Source organism: Oryctolagus cuniculus, chromosome 3, assembly GCF_051225735.1.
Source record: "Oryctolagus cuniculus isolate XC-2025 breed Fujian yellow rabbit chromosome 3, ASM5122573v1, whole genome shotgun sequence".
Classification (NCBI taxonomy): domain Eukaryota; kingdom Metazoa; phylum Chordata; class Mammalia; order Lagomorpha; family Leporidae; genus Oryctolagus; species Oryctolagus cuniculus.
The window spans coordinates 94,903,997-94,922,550 of NC_142869.1; the positions used below are offsets into that span (position 1 = coordinate 94,903,997).

At 37.3% G+C, this 18,554-nt stretch overlaps 1 protein-coding gene across 1 annotated transcript in view; it reads left to right on the top strand.

Moving 5' to 3' along the window:
• Window positions 1-17,208, top strand: part of LOC149127433 (uncharacterized) — a 107,438-nt gene extending 90,230 nt beyond the window's left edge. Inside the window, exon 4 of the mRNA XM_089329211.1 lies at window positions 16,934-17,208. The gene's annotated coding sequence lies outside the window, so the exon portion shown is untranslated. The remainder of the gene's footprint in view (window positions 1-16,933) is intronic.
• Window positions 17,209-18,554: the final 1,346 nt, after the last annotated feature.

The following is an 18,554-nucleotide window of genomic DNA, read 5'->3' on the forward strand; positions in this document are numbered from 1 at the left end:
GAGAAGTTTACTGTTAATCTAATGAGTTTTCCTTTATATGTAATTTGTTGTTTTTCCCTTACTATCTTTAGGATTCTCTCTGTTCTTATCTTTTCACTCACAGTTTGGTATAAAATACCTCAGAGAGATTTATTTTCTCTTTCTTTCTTTCTCTCTCTCTCTCTCTCTTTCTTTCTTTTCTTTTCTTTCCTTCTTTCTTTCTTTTCTTGCTTGCTTGCTTGCTTGCTTGTTTATTGGCTGAGTCTCATTGGTGTCCTTTGAGTTTCCTGTATTTGCATATTCATATCTCTTCAAGACTAAGGAACTTTCAACTATTTTAAAAAACATTTGTTTATTCATTTGAGAGGCAAAGTTACAGACAGAGAGAGATATTTTCCATCTGCTGGTTCACTCCTCAAAAGGCCGCAATGGCTGGAGCTGGGCCCACTGAAACCAGGAGCCAAGAGCTTCTTCTGGATCTCCACATGGATGCAGGGGCCCAAGGATTTGGGCCACCTTCTGCTGCTTTCCCAGGCACATTAGCAGGAAGCTGGATTGGAAGTGGAGTAGCTGAGATTGAACCAGTGCCCATATAGGATGCTGGTGCCATAGGCGGAGGCTTAACCTACTATGCCAAAGTGCCAACCTCGAAAATTTTAAACTATGACTTCATTCACGAGCTTACGATACCTTCATTCTTCTCTTTCAAGTATCCCTATAATAAGAATATGTCTTTATTTAATGCTATTCTATATGTTTTATGGTCTTTCAATATTATTTTTAATTCTATTATCTTTGTTTTTATCTGACTGGATTACTTCAAAAGTCTTGCCCTAAAGATTAGCAATTCTTTCTTCCGTTGTCTATTCTGTTGTTGAAACTTCAGTTGTGTTTTTCAAAAATTTATTTATTAATGTTTTCAGCTCCAAAATTTCTGTTTGGTTCTTGTCAGTGATTTCTGTCTGTTTAATTTCTCATTTATATAATGCATTGTTTCCCTCATTTCTTTGTATTGTCTATCTGCATAATTTCATATCTCATTTGGTTTCCTTAGAATCTTTTTTTTAAATTTATTTTTTAATTTTTTAATTTTTTTTTGACAAGCAGAGTGGACAGTGAGAGAGAGAGAGAGACAGAGATAAAGGTCTTCCTTTGCCGTTGGTTCACCCTCCAATGGCCACCACGGCCGGCACGCTGCGGCCGGCGCACCACGCTGATCCGATGGCAGGAGCCAGGTACTTATCCTAGTCTCCCATGGGGTGCAGGGCCCAAGCACTTGGGCCATCCTCCACTGCACTCCCGGGTCACAGCAGAGAGCTGGCCTGGAAGAGGGGCAACTGGGACAGAATCTGGCGCCCCGACCGGGACTAGAACCCAGTGTGCCGGCGCCGCTAGGTGGAGGATTAGCCTAGTGAGCAGCGGCGCCGGCCTCCTTAGAATCTTTAATGGATTCTTGTTTTTTTTTTTTTTCTTTTTTTTTTTTAAGATTTATTTTTTATTTATTGGAAAGGCAAGAGACAGAGAAAGATCGATCTTCTATCTGCAGGTTCACTACCCAAATGACTACAACACCTGGGGTTGGGCCAGGCTGAATCCAGGAGCTTCTTTTGTGTCTCCCACATGAGAGAAGGGACCAAAGTCTCTGTGCTGTCTCCATGCCATCTCCTACTGCTTTCACAGGCACATTAGCCAGAAGCTGGATCAGAAGTGAAGCAGCTAAGACTCCATGCTCGTACCTATATGGGGTTCTAGATTTGTAGGTGGTGTCTTAATCTGCCTGTTTTTGAAATCTATTTCAGGCATTTCATAGATTTTTTTTTTTCAAATCAACATCTATTTCTGGAGAACTATGTTCTTATGGAGATATCATGCTTCCTTGCTTCTCCATGTTTCCTGTGTCCCTACGTTGCCATTTACACATATGGTGTAATAGTTTGCACTTCTGTGGAGAAGTTTTCTTTGAAAAAGATGTTTTGTTTAGATGGAATATGGAATATCAGTTGAGTAGTTGCTTTGACTTTGCTTCTAGGTGGGCCAAGAAGTGTAACCTCTGAGTAATTTCTTCTATAATCAATGTCATCAGTGTCTAAGAGCACCACAGTTATCTAGTCTGCAGCAGTTCATGAGAGGATAGTATGACTTTGAAGTGGATGTGTACTTCTGAAGTGTGTGTCTTCACTCATCAGAGTTTGTTATCAGTCACACAAGGGTTTATGATGGCTATAGTTACATTTGTGGTGTTATGGGATGCAGAGTTTGCTGGCTCACTTTATGTTTGTGTGGGAGCAAACTGTTGAAATCTTTACTTAATGTATGCTAAACTGATCTTCTGTATATAAAGAGAATCGAAAATGAATCTTGATGTGAATGGAAGGGGAGAGGGAGTGGGAAAGGGGAGAGTTGCGGGTGGGAGGGATGTTATGGGGGGGAAGCCATTGTAATCCATAAGCTGTATTTTGGAAATTTATATTCATTAAATAAAAGTTAAAAAAACTAATTAAAATTAAAATTTAAAAAACTGAAAGAGGGTCATAGATTTTTCTGATAATAGGCTATGAATTCCAGTTCGCACAGTGAAAGAGTTTCAGGATTTGAAGAAGAGAGGCAAACAGGAGAGATGGTTTAGGTTTCATTTGTTTATAGAGGGTAGAGACTTGTGAGTCAGGGAATTTTTTTTGGTGACAACAGAAGCAAGATCAAGTACACAGTGAGATTTGCTCCAGTTGTGAGAAGACTGTGACTGTTGGAATGCGAGAAGTGGGTTCCTGTGTGAGGACTCTCTTCACCCCTGATGAGGATATAATTTTCTGTAAAAAAAATTACAAATTTTCTTTAAAAATCATGAAAAATGTTTTAAAATCATGAAAAATTTAAAAAATAAAAAAGTAATGGTCACCAAATAAAAGATGGAAGACACTGAAAAAAAAAAAAAGAAGAAGGGTGCTTTTCTTAGGTCCCATGGGAAATGCAAAGGTTATGTTTAAGAGTATAAAGTGTGAACCATGGGCCTGAAGTAGTGACATGGAGATAAAGTCTTCCCAAGGTCCCAGAGGGCAACCACAGGTGTCCCTGGGACTTGTTGGACTGTCACAGACCCAGACCTGCAGTATGTAGTGGAGTTTTTAACTGGGTCCTTCAGGGTAGACTTGAATGATTAGTAGAAAATAACCCTTACCAGCAGGACTCAGAGGGTATATTTTCTAGGTCCTACATGGTGATCACATGTTATACTGGTAATTGTGTACTAGTAGCTACAGGGCTAGAGTAGAAAAATGCAGTACTCTCCCAAGGCCCTACAGGAGAGTACTGGTGTCCCTAGGTGCTATCAAACCAACAGTCAGTCCCAGAGCTGTAAGATGTAAATCTCAGGCCTGTACAGCACCGTGTCTGGCTTCATGTCTTCTGGCAGTGACAGGGCTGTTTGATGTCTCTAAGCTTCATGTCTTCTGGCAGTGACAGGGCTGTTTGATGTCTGTAAGACTATAGCACCTTGGTTTTGGGACTTAGGGGGTTGAGGGAGGCAGTATGAGTTCCTTTTTTGGAGCCAAGCAGTTACTCAGACCCCAGTCAGCTTTCTAGACTTGATTTAAAATCAGTGAGGACCACAGGATTCTCTGTTAGCTAGAGCTGCTGGTCTGTAGCAATAATGGTTGTGGAGGTTTTGCCTATTTCTTCCTGGCAAGGTGGTGTACTCTCTTCCAGGGACTAATGGTACTAGCTGCAGCGTGCTTTGTTCTTCTCCTTCCACTCATTTCTAGTCCCTGTGCTGTTTGGAGTACCCTTAGTTTTCCCTCAATCTCCTGGAAATGCTGTTCTGTTTTTTTTTTTTTTTTTTTCTGTGATGGAGACAAGTGCAGGGTTTTTCTATTCAGCCATCTTGGGGCAGTCTTTGGCAAAGGATTGTGGAAAACGTTGTTTGCAAGCTTCTAGCTCCTGTAATTTGGAGAGAAAATCCAAGAAAGCTGGAATTGTATTAATATAACATAAAATATGCCATAATGAAGATCTGCATATCTAGAGCAATCTTCATAATCAGTGATAAAGTTACAAATACATGTACCTATTGAAGTTAGCAACAAAAAAGATGTTCATTGACATTACTATCATTCAAAATTAAATTCCTAGGTAATAAAATTAGGTAAGAAAAAGTGCTAGAGGTATTATACTTTTAATATACACCTATTAGGTATTACAATTCCTAATTAATTATATTAACTAATATAATGTATAGCTCATTATATTAGTTAATAGTTAATGTATGTATGTAATTATGTAATGTATATAACTATATAATGTTATGCACATATAAGATATATATAATTCATTTTATTAGTTAATAGAGTTAACATGTGTGACATGTTTAACAATACATATGTATAACATATGCATAACCTATAACATAATAGTTGATATAATTAGAAAAGGGAGAATGCTTTATTGCATTCACACTTCACAGCCAATGGAAAAATGTATCTGAAAAATTCAAGAATTACTAGTTAAAATATTTGAAGAATTTCTTCTAATCATGAAAATGATCAAAACTCAAACAGGAAAATAAATGGAAAAATCTAAATTAGGAATGAATAGAAGAAACATAACAAACAAATATCATTAGCATAAGAGTTAAAAAAATAAAGCAAAAATGGGATACCAATCTTTGTCTTTAAGATTGACAAATATTGAACACATTGATCATACTCAGGATTTATTATGTGTGAGGAAATACATAGTCTTATGCAGTGCAATGGTGTTAAAAGTAAGCATCATTTTTTTCTTCAGAGAAATTTGAGTATATCTATGAAAACATATATATGTAGTCAGCAATTCTACAAGGTCTAACCTATAGGAAATTCATTCATGCAAAAATATGCATATAAAAGGATGGTATTTGAAGCAGTAATGCTTAAATTAATAGTGATTTATTACATTGTAAAATATTATTCAATCTTTAAGAAGAATGAGATGTCTTTGTAAACTGACTTGGAAAGATAAAAATTATATATAGCTGAATGAAAGTGGTAAGATGTAGCAGCCCATATAGTATGGTTTCTTTATGTTAAAAAAAAAAAAAGAATTAGTGTAGGACTGGGGCTGGCGCCGTTGGCGTAGCAAGTTAATCCTCAGCCTATGGCGTCGGCATCCAATATGGGTGCTGGTTCTAGTCCCAACTGCTCCTCTTCCAATCCAGCTCTCTGCTATGGCCTGAGAAAGCAGTTGAAGATGGCACAAGTGTTTGGGCCCCTGCACCCACATGGGAGACCAGTTAGAAGCACCTGGCTCCTGGCTTCGGATTGGCACAGCTCCGGTGGTTGCGGCTATTTGGGGAGTGAACCAATGGAAGGAAGACCTTTCTCTGTCTCTCCCTCTTACTGTCTCTGTAACTTTACCTCTCAAATAAATAAATAAAATCTTTAAAAAAAAAAGCATATATTTGCATAGTTGTCGATACATTAGGGAAATGATTTGAAAAAAGGTATTAAATGAGGTGTTTTAAACTGTTGAAACTGACTGCTTCTGGGAAGAAAAGTTATATGGGAAACTATGTGTATGGTGGAGGAATAAAATGACACATTTCTTACTCTATTTTTCATTTGTTTGAAATTTCACAAAGAAGAATGCAATACACATGGAAAATAATTATTAAAAACAGAAAGTCAATTTTTCTAGTTCTCTTCATTCTATTTCCATTTTGACTGTGACTTTAAAAACATTTTATTTTACAAATCACAAATGTGGTCGGCGCCGCGGCTCACTAGGCTAATCCTCCGCCTTGCGGTGCCGGCACACTGGGTTCTAGTCCCGGTCGGGGCGCCGGATTCTGTCCTGGTTGCCCCTCTTCCAGGCCAGCTCTCTGCTGTGGCCAGGGAGTGCAGTGGAGGATGGCCCAAGTGCTTGGGCCCTGCACCCCATGGGAGACCAGGAGAAGCACCTGGCTCCTACCTTCTGATCAGCGCGGTGCGCTGGCCGCAGCGTGCCAGCCGCAGCGGCCATTGGAGGGTGAACCAACGGCAAAAGGAAGATCTTTCTCTCTTTCTCTGTCTCTCACTCTGCCTGTCAAAAAAAAAAAAAAAAATCACAAATGTACATTGTGAAATGATTCTTATAGTAAAGCTAATTGCTATATTCATCAGCTCACATCTTTTGTGTATATGTAAGGTAAAAATGCTTAAGATCTGCAAAGTTTCATTTATGTATAATGAATAAGTTCTAGAAATCTAATGCAAAGCATACCAACTCTGGTTAATCATACTGTATTATATACCTGTGGCCTACCCCACACAACCACAGCCTGGAGCGTAAAGCCAAGGGCAAATGACTTTTTCTCTATTTGCTGAAACTACTTGTGTTTACCAGGACCCATCTTGGATTTTCCATGTTCAACTCCGTATGTTTTAGTTATACCACTCTTTGCATTCTCTTCTTATTGGCATTTGAGACTCAGTTTTCTGCTCTCCCTAGCGTTTTTGTTGACATAGAACAATTCTTTTCATGTACTGTCTAGATTTAGATTTGATATGTAATATAATAATTATTAATCTTAAAATTGATTGGGTAATTTCATAGGATCTCCTTACAAAGAGAGAGACTTTGTCTTGGAGAGCTTGACTGACAAATGTGGATGGCCCTGCATGGCCTATGCGATCGTGGAGCCTCTGTTTTCTCATCTGAAAAACTAATAATTTATAGTTAATAATGCACCCGATCTTTTTCAACTTTATCATTTCATAGTACTAATTAACTATAACTATTGCTTTGAATGACAGATGTTGCCTAGATATAAGCAAAAATGTCTTGTTGTTTACTTTTTGCCATGTGTTATTAATCATACTTTTAGTCACAGCTTGTACTAGATTATGGCAACATAAGGTGCCAAGTAAACCAGCCTCTGATGCCTTAGAAAGAACCTTTTTCTGGAGATCACATGAATATATACACACAGACATAGAGATGCAAATACACACGAGACTGTTTAATAGACCAAACCAAATGCTTTGTGCTTAAATATATTATAAAATAACTTCAAATTGATGTTTCACAGTTTCTTTCTTTTTTTTTTTTTGCAAAGGCTTTCTTTTTTTAAAAATAAAATTATTTATTTTGAAAGGCAGAGTTAGAGGGAGGGAGAGAGAGAGAGAGAGATCTTCCATCTGCTGGTTCATTCTCCAGATGACTGCAACTGCTGGGGCAGGGCTGGGTCAGGCTGAAGCCAGGGACCTGGAACTCCTTCTCTGTCTCCCACATGAGTGGTAGGAGTCCAAGTACTTGGGTCATCTTCCATTGCTTTCCCAGGAGTCTTAGAAAGGAACTGAATTGGAAACAGAGCAGTGGGGACTTGAACCTGTGCTCATACAGGATGTTGATGTAGCAGAAATATATATTTGTATATAAAACACAATTTTTTTACTTTTAACTTTTATTTAATGAATATAAATTTCCAAAATACAGCTTATGGATTACAATGGCTTCCCCCCATAACATCCCTCCCACCCGCAACCCTCCCCTTTCCCAATCCCTCTCCCCTTCCATTCACATCAAGATTCATTTTCGATTCTCTTTATATACAGAAGATCAGTTTAGCATACATTCAGTAAAGATTTCAACAGTTTGCTCCCACACAGAAACATAAAGTGAAAAATACTGTTTGAGTACTAGTTATAGTATTAAATCTCAATGGATTCGCATGCCTTAAGGGCTGATTCTGAGGCCAGAGTGCTGTTTAGGACATCTGCCATTCTATGGGTCTGCTGTGTATCTCACTTCCCATGTTGGATCATTCTCTCCCTTTTTGATTCTATCAGCTAGTATTTGCAGACACTATTCTTGTTTAGGTGCTCCCTTTGGCTCTTAGTCCTATCATTATGATCACCTGGGAACAGAAATTGATCACTGGGACTAGTGAGATGGCATTGGTACATGCCACCTCGATGGGATTGAATTGGAATCCCCTGGTATGTTTCTAACTCTACTGTTTGAGGTAAGTCAGCTTGAGCATGTCCCGAATTGCACATCTCTTCCCTCTCTTATTCCCACTCTTATATTTAACAGCGATCACTTTTCAGTTAAGTTTCAGCACTTAAGAAGAATTGTGTATTGATTACAGTATTCAACCAAAAGTATTAAGTAGAACAAACAAAAAAAAAATACTAAGAGGGATAACATATTAAGTTGTTCATCAACAGTCAGGGTGAGGGCTGATCAAGTCACCGTTTGTCATAGTATTCATTTCACTTTAACAGGTTTCCTTTTTGGTGCTCAGTTAGTTGTCACCTATCAGGGAGAACAAGTGGTATTTGTCCCTTTGGGATTGGCTTATTTCACTCAGCATAATGTTTTCCAAATTCCTAACAGGGATCACTTTTCAGTTAAAATTTAAACACCTAAGAATAATTCTGTGTTAATTACAGAGTTCAACCAATGGTACTAGAACAAAAAAATACTAAAATGGATATAGTATTACATTGTACATCAACCGTATAAAACACAAATATAATTAGTAAAATCTGAATTATGTAGCTTTGAATATAACTTTCATCAGGTGGTTCAAAAATTAAACTACATTTCTTATCTTTTTTAGATAGCAAAATTATTGATTTTATCCTTGAATGATAAATTATATTATTAACTAAATGAACACTCTAGTTACAGATTTTTGAAAACTAAGTTAGTTAGAAGGAAGGATGGCATACACCAAGAATAGAGACAGTAGCCAATAAAAGGAGTGAATACTGTAGGTTACAGGCCTATAGAGACATATTTTTACATTCTAATTATTATTATTTCTTGGTAATATAGAATTTATATTAGATAACAAATCATATTCCAGGGCAAGTATGTAAATGTACCTAGGCTTCAATTCTCAGCTTCGAACATGTTGCTTGTCAATGACAATCCCAATTTTGGTTGAATTGGAGGACTTTTAACAGGTCAGATCAAACTAAATGTGCTATGACATCACCAATTTGGTAAAGAAGCCAGGGGAAGATAGTACCTCTTTATTTCTACCCAGCTGATAAAACCATTAATATCAAACCACCTAGATTGTTAATAAATTTAATCCAATATCAAATATGGGATGTTTGTGTGTTAATGGGGTCAATGTAACAATAATCTTCAAACATATCTAGAAAAATAGGAATTAAAAGACTTTAAGACTAATGGGCCAGCGCCGCGGCTCACTAGGCTAATCCTCCACCTTGCGGCGCCAGCAAACCGGGTTCTAGTCCCGGTCGGGGCACCAGATACTGTCCTGGTTGCCCCTCTTCCAGGCCAGCTCTCTGCTGTGGCCAGGGAGTGCAGTGGAGGATGGCCCAAGTGCTTGGGCCCTGCACCCCATGGGAGACCAGGATAAGCACCTGGCTCCTGCCATTGGATCAGCGTGGTGTGCTGGCCACAGCGTGCTGGCTGTGGCGGCCATTGGAGGGTGAACCATGGCAAAGGAAGACCTTTATCTCTGTCTCTCTCTCTCTCTCACTGTCCACTCTGCCTGTCAAAAAAAAAAAAAAAAAAAAAAAAGCCTAACAAGTAGGTACTTACACTGCCAGATTTTGGAGCCAATTATAAAGTGGAAATAATAGTAATAGAGTTGCACTAGCTCCAAAATATGTGGAAAAAATATACATGAAGAGAATGAAAAGCCAAGAAGGAGACCTAATACAGAATAACAGTGTTGCATAAAATCAATGACAAAAGATGAAATAGTTGGTTCATGGGTACTAAAATATTTAGTAATATATTTAAAAAATAATTTTAAATAAGCTTCAGAAGAATGAAATTATTAATTTAAAGGAAATAGGTAAACACCTTTAAGATGCTCAACTATCAAAGGGCTTTTTAAACATGATACCAGAAGGAAAAACCAGTTCTTAGGAGAAAAAATAAATAAATAAAATAAAACTTTTTTAAAGGACCTGCAAGGTTTTTATATTACTAAAAACAACATAAACGTTTACAAGAAAAGTAACAAATTAGAAAGTGTATCCATGTCTAAATTTTAATTAATAATGAAATAATTATTCCTTGTCAGTTAAAACACATCGCCAAGCCAGCAAACATATAGCCACTCAGTATATATTAATTAAAGGACTTGGACAGTAAAATAATAAATGAAGAAATAAAAATGACTAGCAAATACTAAAAGCTATTTCTTTCTATTTTTTGTGCTGTGTTTCAAGAAGATGAAAATTAAATACATAAAAATTTAAAGTATAAATTATGAAATAATAGTCTAATTTTATGAAGTCATTCATAACAGTCTCTGTGAAAATTATTCATAAAACTAAAAATGTCGATTTTTTGTTTTTTAAAATAATAAGCTAAAGATGATGTTTATCTTCAACATCATCTTCAGTTTATTTTCAACTTACATATTGTGAAAGCAATGCTGTGTGTACACTTTGTGTTCGGATTTATTTTTGACGGTAGGAAGCTGAATATTCAAATGCTTGTTTATATTCTTCCATTTGTAAGTCTGGATTAATTTTAAAATGTTGAGGGGCCAGTGCTGTGGCATAGCAGTAAAGCTGCCACCTGCAGTGCCAGCATCTCATATGGGCACCAGTTCGTGTCCCAGCTGCTGCACTTGCTGTCCAGCTCTCTGCTATGGCCTGGGAAAGCAATAGAAGATGGCCCAAGTTCTTGGGCCCCTGCACCCACATGGGAGACCTGGAAGAAGCTCCTGGCTCCTGGCTTCGGATTGGAGTAGCTCTGGATGTTGTAGCCAATTGGAGAGTGAACCAGTGGATGGAAGACCTCTCTCTCTCTCTCTCTCTCTCTCTCTCTGCTTCCTCTTCCCTCTCTGTGTAACTCTGACTTTCAAATAAATTAATAAATCTTTAAAAAATGTTTACTACTCTAGTTTTGACACCATTGACACAGTAGCAAAGAAATTTCAATTGATATATTAATATTTGTTTATGATATGATGTCTACATGTGAATAGACATTGTAAGAAACTGCTTCCTGGGAAAAGTAGAAGGACATTAAAGTGTATGGTTTCATAACTCTGAAATGGCAATTAGTAAATTAAAGTTGAGTATCACCATTCCATTGAGAGCTCATGTTCCTCCTCTCTTCTGTCTCCTCATGATGATCTGGAGAAAGCTAGCACATATGATTGTGTTTGTATCTTTCCCTTACCCTTCTCCTCTCCAAAAGTGGGTTAGGGGATGCGTATTTGGTGCAGCAGTTAAGTTGCTAGTTGAGATACTAACACTTGCATGCCGTATCTGAGTGCCTTCGATTGAGCCACACTCTTCTGCCAATCCAGTTTCCTGCTACTGTATATCCTCAGAGGAAGTAGGTGATGTCTCCAGTACCCGAGTCTCTGCCACCCATGTGGGGAATCCGGATTTGAGTTCTGGTCTCTTGGTTTAGTCCTGACTTAAGCCAGCTGTTGCAGGCTTTTGGGGATTGAAACAGTAGATAGAAGATAGAAGCTCTCTCTGTATCTCTATTTCTTTGCTTTCAAAGAAAAGGACAAAAAAAAAAAAAAAAAAAAAAAAGAAAAAGGATGATTCAGTTTTGAGTTAAAGATCACCAAACAAAGAGGGCTGCTGGGGATTCTTTGTGATAAATTATTAATTTAGAATATCCCCTCTGTGTTTTGGTGTGAGGGGCACAGGTGATGACTTGGTTCAGAAATGGCTGCCAGAAAGCATTTTGGACCCTGAATTACCAGGTCAGTAATTTACATCTATTTTATCTGATGTGATATAGTTACTGTTCCATCATCATGAGACATTATTATTTTGTTTCTCTTCTTACTTCAGAAAGCAGCCATGGTGGACCTAGAGCTCCAAGGCTGATCAAAAACTTGGCTTATTTTTCAGGTGTAAATTAGAATTACCACCAGAGATAATATTAAAAATTACACAAATGTTTGAGCAACTTAGCAGCCCAATTTCCTCAGGCTTGCCTTTAAAAGTTTTTCTTTTTTGATGTTTCTTAAATATCTGAGCCCGCTTTTGAAATGTTTTACTCCATTGCTTTGCTAGAGATGGCCCCAAGCTGAGTTCAGATTAGTTTGTATAATTCCATAAATAACAGCACATTTGCCAACATGTGCTTGTAAACTTGCTGTCTAGTTGGGAAAAAGTTCTGCTTTTTTGTGTGCTGATCTTTCTGAAGCAAAGATTTCTCACCATGCCCAACTTCAGCTACCAATAACTTATCAACCAGCTGAACAGTTTCCTAGTAATTGGCTCTCTGCAAGGAAATGAATGCTAAATTGAACACATCATATTTGCATGTGTGTGTGTATAAATGGAAGTCCATTTAGAAATAGTGTTCAATCTATTTAGAATTCTGAGAGCTAAAAGATAAAGGTAGACTCAGAATCATCCAGGGGCTTGTTGCAAATTTGCTTGCAGATTGTTAAAATTCATCCCAGTTAATCACTAAGATCTTTTATGGAAAATTTGAAAGCTTCCTCATGAGGCGTTGGCTTTGAAAATTCCATTTGCATTCTTTTGACCTTTAGAATACCTGTGCATGTAGATGTATTACTGGATGCTCCTCCTCCCAGTACTAGCAAGCAGCTTTCTTTAGCCTAAGAATTTCTATGGATGGTGTTGTCTTAGTGTACAATAAGTATGAATGGCAAGTGACTTGAAGTCACTATCTTTCATAGCAGCAGCTGTAAGTGAGATGGGAGAAGATAGACTAGAATTTTATTTATTTTTAAAGATTTATTTTATTTATATGAAAGACAGAGTTACACACACACACACACACACATACACAAAGAGAGTGACAGAGTGAAGTCTTCTTCCATCTGCTAGTTCATTCCACAAATGGCAGCAATAGCAGGGGACTGGCCACACTGAAGCCTGAAACCAGGCACTTCTTCCAAGTATCCCATGTGGGTGCAGAGGCCCAAGCACTTGGTTCATCTTCTGCTGCTTTCCCAGGCACAATAGCAGGAAGCTGGATTGGAAGTGGAGCAGCCAAGACTCCAACTGATGCCCATATGGGATGCTGGCATTGCAGGTGACAGCTTAACTTGCTATGCCACAGAGCTGGCCCAAGAGTTTTATTTTAGTAAATTTTTTTCTTGCTACTTAAGAGTTGTTCTGTGCTTGAGTAACAAAGATTGTCAACATTTAACATCCACAAAATCCTTATCAGTTAATATATGTACCATCCAAGTGTTGTTGGATTATGTCTTTTGAACAATACCTTTATCTATCTCAAGGGAAATCATGATTAAAAAATGCAGTGTGAACCAAAAGACTCAGAGATGAATAAATTTTAAAAAGTTTATACCAATGAAGGAAAAGATAGGGTCTCAGATGTACTTAAAAAGGTGAATTAAGGAGAATTATGATTTTTATCCTTTGTTTGGTGTACAGCACTTTGCATGAATTCCTAATGGTTTCATGCCTTATGTCTACTGTAGGTCTTTTGGACAATTTCAAGGACTATGTTTCTGTTCATGAATAAACATTTTTAATATGCTCACGTATTTATGCAAACTGTTTATTTACAGTTCATGATGTGATAGGGAAAAATGGGAGTGTAAACAGGCTTTTTAAAAGCTACCATAATATATCTCCTTTTTATTATATAAAATTGGTTTGATTTAAGTGTTTTTGAATTACTTGCCACTTTCCAGTTATCTAACCAACATGTAAATTGAGAAATGTTAATATATATATCCCTGACTTGTTTTTAAAGTATCACAGCCCTGTAAAAGAAAAGACAAACATACTAAGTAGGATGGATTATTGCTTGGGATCTGTAGAATCTAGAGCAAGAAGAAAAATGTAATTAGATAATTCTTATTACTCTTGATGTAAGTGCTTTGTTTTCAAGAAAAGTAGCATTTTCTCAGATAGTTCACTCTCAAAAGAACGTATAACAATTGACCATAAAACACTGAACAACTTAATATTTTCTTATAAAGCTTCATAATAAATCTATAACTAGTATTCAAATAACTTTTATGTATGCTTTCAATAACAATATCAGAACTTAAGTGAAGGTAATTCTGTTGGGTGTAGGTTAAATAACAAACTCAGAGATGAAGTAATATTGAAAAGTTAAGGAACAACAGGATGGTGCGTAATCACATCTTTACTGTGAGGAATTTGCTCCTATATTTCAAAAACAAAGAATAAATCATTGGATATTGACAAATAGAGATTTAAAAATACATAAGCTAGGAGAGAGTAAAGAGTATAATATTACATGGATTCAGGGTGGATGGTGATAAGGAAATCGTGTGAGTGAAACAGTTTGTGCTGAAAAATACTGGAATGCATGGTTTCTAGATTGTAGTTCATGAAGGTGTAACTTGTTTCTGGCCTGTTTTCTTGATGCCTAGGACAGTGTCTGTGCCTCATGAGAATGTTACAAGTCTTTGAAACTGACTTTAATATCTTAGGCAAGGATAGATATGTAAGGTGGGTACACACCAGTGATTTTAACTCCCAGAACAGTGGAAATGTCACAATATGAATCAAATTTTGAGCCTGTTGCATACTTTCTAATGATACAAACTTGATCAATTCATTAACTTTCTGAGCTTTAGTTTCCTTGCTGTAAAATGAAGATGAAAATGTAAACATATTAGGTCCATTGTGAAAAATAAGAAATGATAGCACATAAAGAAGGGCTCTGTAAATTCTTTTTCACTCTTATTTAAGGTACTATTGGTAAAAATGAGACTTACTTGTGTCCAAATGTACTGCTTATGGTTGAGATTGTCTTGTGTTCATTTTGTACTGTCTCCTCTAGTTTTGAGGCCCACAGCTAGACTGCATTTCCCAGCATGCTTTGCAGTTAGGTAGGATCATGTAATTGAGTTTCAGCCAATGGAATGTGGATAAAGTTAATGCATGGCACTTCCAAGCCTAACCCATAAAAATGCCATACAATCTTTTAAATTCTCCTTTCCTACTTCACTTGGATAGTGAAAAATACTGAAAAGAAAGGTCTTCTTTCCATTGGTTCACCCAACAAATGGCTGCTATGGCCGGCGCTGTGCCAATCCGAAGCCAGGAGCCAGGTGCTTCCTCCTGGTCTCCATGCGGGTGCAGGGCCCAAGCACTTGGGCCATCCTCCACTGCCTTCCCAGGCCATAGCAGAGAGCTGGACTGGAAGAGGAGCAACCAGGACTAGAACCCTGGGTGCCGGCGCCATAGGCGGAGGATTAGCCAAGTGAGCCATTGTGCTGGCCCAAGCAAAAATTCTATTTTGTTGATCAACTTGAAGTTTTGAGATTACTTTTACAGTGGAGATTCCCACCTGATTTAAAAAAAAAAAAAAAAAAAAAACACAGCAGAAAGTCCCTGCAGGTCTGTCTCAGGCAGTGTCATGTAGAATGTAGTATTTGAATGGGTAATTAAACAGAGGTAAAGAGTAGGATTGAAAGCTAGTTTAGAGTAGTAATGTGTCAAGTGCCTTACCTTATACAGGATGGTGAAAATGAGGGGAGTGGTGGAAATTCAGGGAAGCAGAATATGCTCTGTGACAAGAGTTGAGTTCCACCTCACTTTGAGGAGACAGACACCTGAAAGAATAAGTGATAAAAGTTATAATTAGGAAAATAAGACAATGTGGCACTGCACACCCTGCCTAAGTCATTTCCTTTGTCCAACTACAGGAGCTAGATTGGGCTAGGAGCTGAGAAATTATACTCTCAGGAGAGACAATAGCCCTTTCCCACATATGGATTTTTAAATCTGATATCTACTCTTGTATACAAGAAATCAGTAGAGAAGCAGACCTATATACCCTAACTTACCCAATACCTCGTGTGGGCACCAGCAGTTTATCACAAGTCCGTTCACATGTTCTACACGTATTTTTCCTTTTTGAAAAAATCCTAATATACCATTTGTGGGCATGTAAACTAGTGTAACTGTTATGAAAGGCAGTAAGAAGATTCCTCAGAAATCTGCAAATTTCTTCCATATGACCCAGCCATACCACTCCTGAGAGTTTACCCAAATGAAATGAAATCAGCATAGGAAAGTTATTTGTACCCCCATGTTTATAGAAGTTCAATTCACAATCGCTAAAATATGGAATCTAACCTGATGTCCACCAACTGATGACCGAATAAAGAAAATGTATATATATATACACACACACACACACACACACACACACACAATGTAATACTGTTCAGTCATACAAAAAGTGAAATTGTGTCTTTTGCAACAAAATTGATGCAATTAGAGATCATTATGCTTAGTGAAAGGAGCCAGTCCCCATAAGACAAATAGCGTATATTTTCTCTGATATGTGGTAGTTAATACAAAATACAAAAAAAAGTATAAGATGAAACTGACATCTTAAGATTTGATTATTAGGCCAGCGCCGCGGCTCACTAGGCTAATCCTCCGCCTTGCAGCGCCGGCACACCGGGTTCTAGTCCCGGTCGGGGTGCTGGATTCTGTCCCGGTTGCCCCTCTTCCAGGCCAGCTCTCTGCTGTGGCCTGGGAGTGCAGTGGAGGATGGCCCAAGTACTTGGGCCCTGCACCCCATGGGAGACCAGGAAAAGCACCTGGCTCCTGCCATCAGATCAGCAAGGTGTGCCGGCCGCAGCGCGTCAGCCGCGGCAGCCATTGGAGGGTGAACCAACGGCAAAGGAAGACCTTTCTCTCTGTCTCTCTCTCTCACTGTCCACTCTGCCTGTCAAAAAAATAAATAAATAAATAAAAAGATTTGATTATTGTTTATAGCCCTTGTTTACATTCCTGTGGAACAGTGGTGTTTCTACTTACGGTTAGTAGTGAATTGAAGCTGTGAATATAAAGTAAGTTGAAAGTAAGCTATTGCAAAAATTGAAGGGAAAAAATAAAAGAAAGGAGGGGGGATTGATGTAACGAAGGAAAGTGGGAAATGTGGTTATCTTCCTAGAACTGTATTTGTATAACACATGAAATCTGGTCTCTTTATATTAATAAAAATTAAAAAAACTATCTATTTTGTTTTTCTTGAACTTCAGCCAAGCTCTGATATTCTATCAGGAAGACTTCATGGATCCCTGACCTAATGTGCAAGCAGTCGTGCAAAAGAATAAATAAGATGCAACATGAATGTGGTAATGAATTTGCAAGGTCTATGGGATAGGTGAACAATGAATTGTGATTGGGCAGTTGAGGAAAACTCTATAGAAGGAAACGGATAAAATTATTGATGATAGCAATGGTGGTTATGCTGGCTACTAAATGTGAATCCAAATGAACAAAAAAACCCCTATAGAATAGATGCTGTTATTATATGAAAGTAATTTGGAAAAGATGAGCAGCCAGATAACAATCACAAAACATAAAAAGTGACATTGAAGCTTAGATTTACATGTATACCATTCCAAATATTACAATCTAGTTATAAAAGTAAGACATATATGAGTATTTAAAAAGAAGGGTAACCAGCACCATTTATTGAATAGACTGTTCTTACTCCAGGGATTGGTTTTGGATCCTTGATCAAATATAAGTTGGCTGTAGATGTTTGGATTGATTTCTGGTGTTTCTATTCTGTTCCATTGGTCTATCCATCTGTTTCTGTACCAGTACCATGCTGTTTTGATAACAACTGCCCTGTAGTATGTCCTGAAATCTGGTATTGTGATGCCTCCGGCTTTGTTTTTGTTGTACAAGATTGTTTTAGCTATTCGAGGTCTCCTGTGTCTCCCTATGAATTTCAGCATCATTTTTTCCAGATCTGAGAAGAATGGAGCTCTCAGTGAATTATTTGAACCAGTTAACAAGGGGAAATTGAATTTTTATATATAAATACATTGTAATGTTTGGCAATATATTTATACTAAATATTTCTCTTGTATTTATTTGTACTAAGTATTTCTTTGTTTCTACTATTTCTACTAAATAAATACTAAATATTTTTACTAGCTTATAGGTAAACAAAATGCATCTCTACTGAGATCAAGTAATAATCTGTGTGCTGAGATTTCCTACACAGGCCTTATTTTCATTAAAGATCATTTCATTATTGAATCAACTGAATTCTGAGATACTATATGTGCACACTTACTGGAATGGTTCAATTTATTTTAAGAGGAGGAGTATAGGAATCAAAGGTCACAGACACTTGGTTTCATTTATTTTCCGGACTTAAAATCTATTAACTACATACCTATATTCAAATAACTGTGGGAAAAGATACTTTCTTCTTTTTTAACCACTTATCTTTTAATGTTAATATGATTGGTACTTCTAAGACTTTCTCAAACAGAATGCATCAGGTGGATATCATTTTTCTGTTTGTCTGGAACTTGTGTCAAATATAGTCCATCACTATTAAACTATAATGCATAGCTATACATATCTAAGTGCATATGTTTATTTTTAAAATAGAGATTTTTATTAATATAAAGAGAATAGATTCCATGCCTTCCATAGGTACAGTTCCCAGAAGACAACCACACTTCCTCCCTCCCCTCTTTCCTTTCCCCCATCCTCCATCCTCCAACTTTTCTTCACTTTCTTTCATCAGTTTTTGAAAAGAAATAATTTTAATCCATTCTATTTTCACAGGATTAATTTACCACTAACCACATTATTCAACAAGTAAAAAAGCAGGAAGACCACAGTTCCATAGGA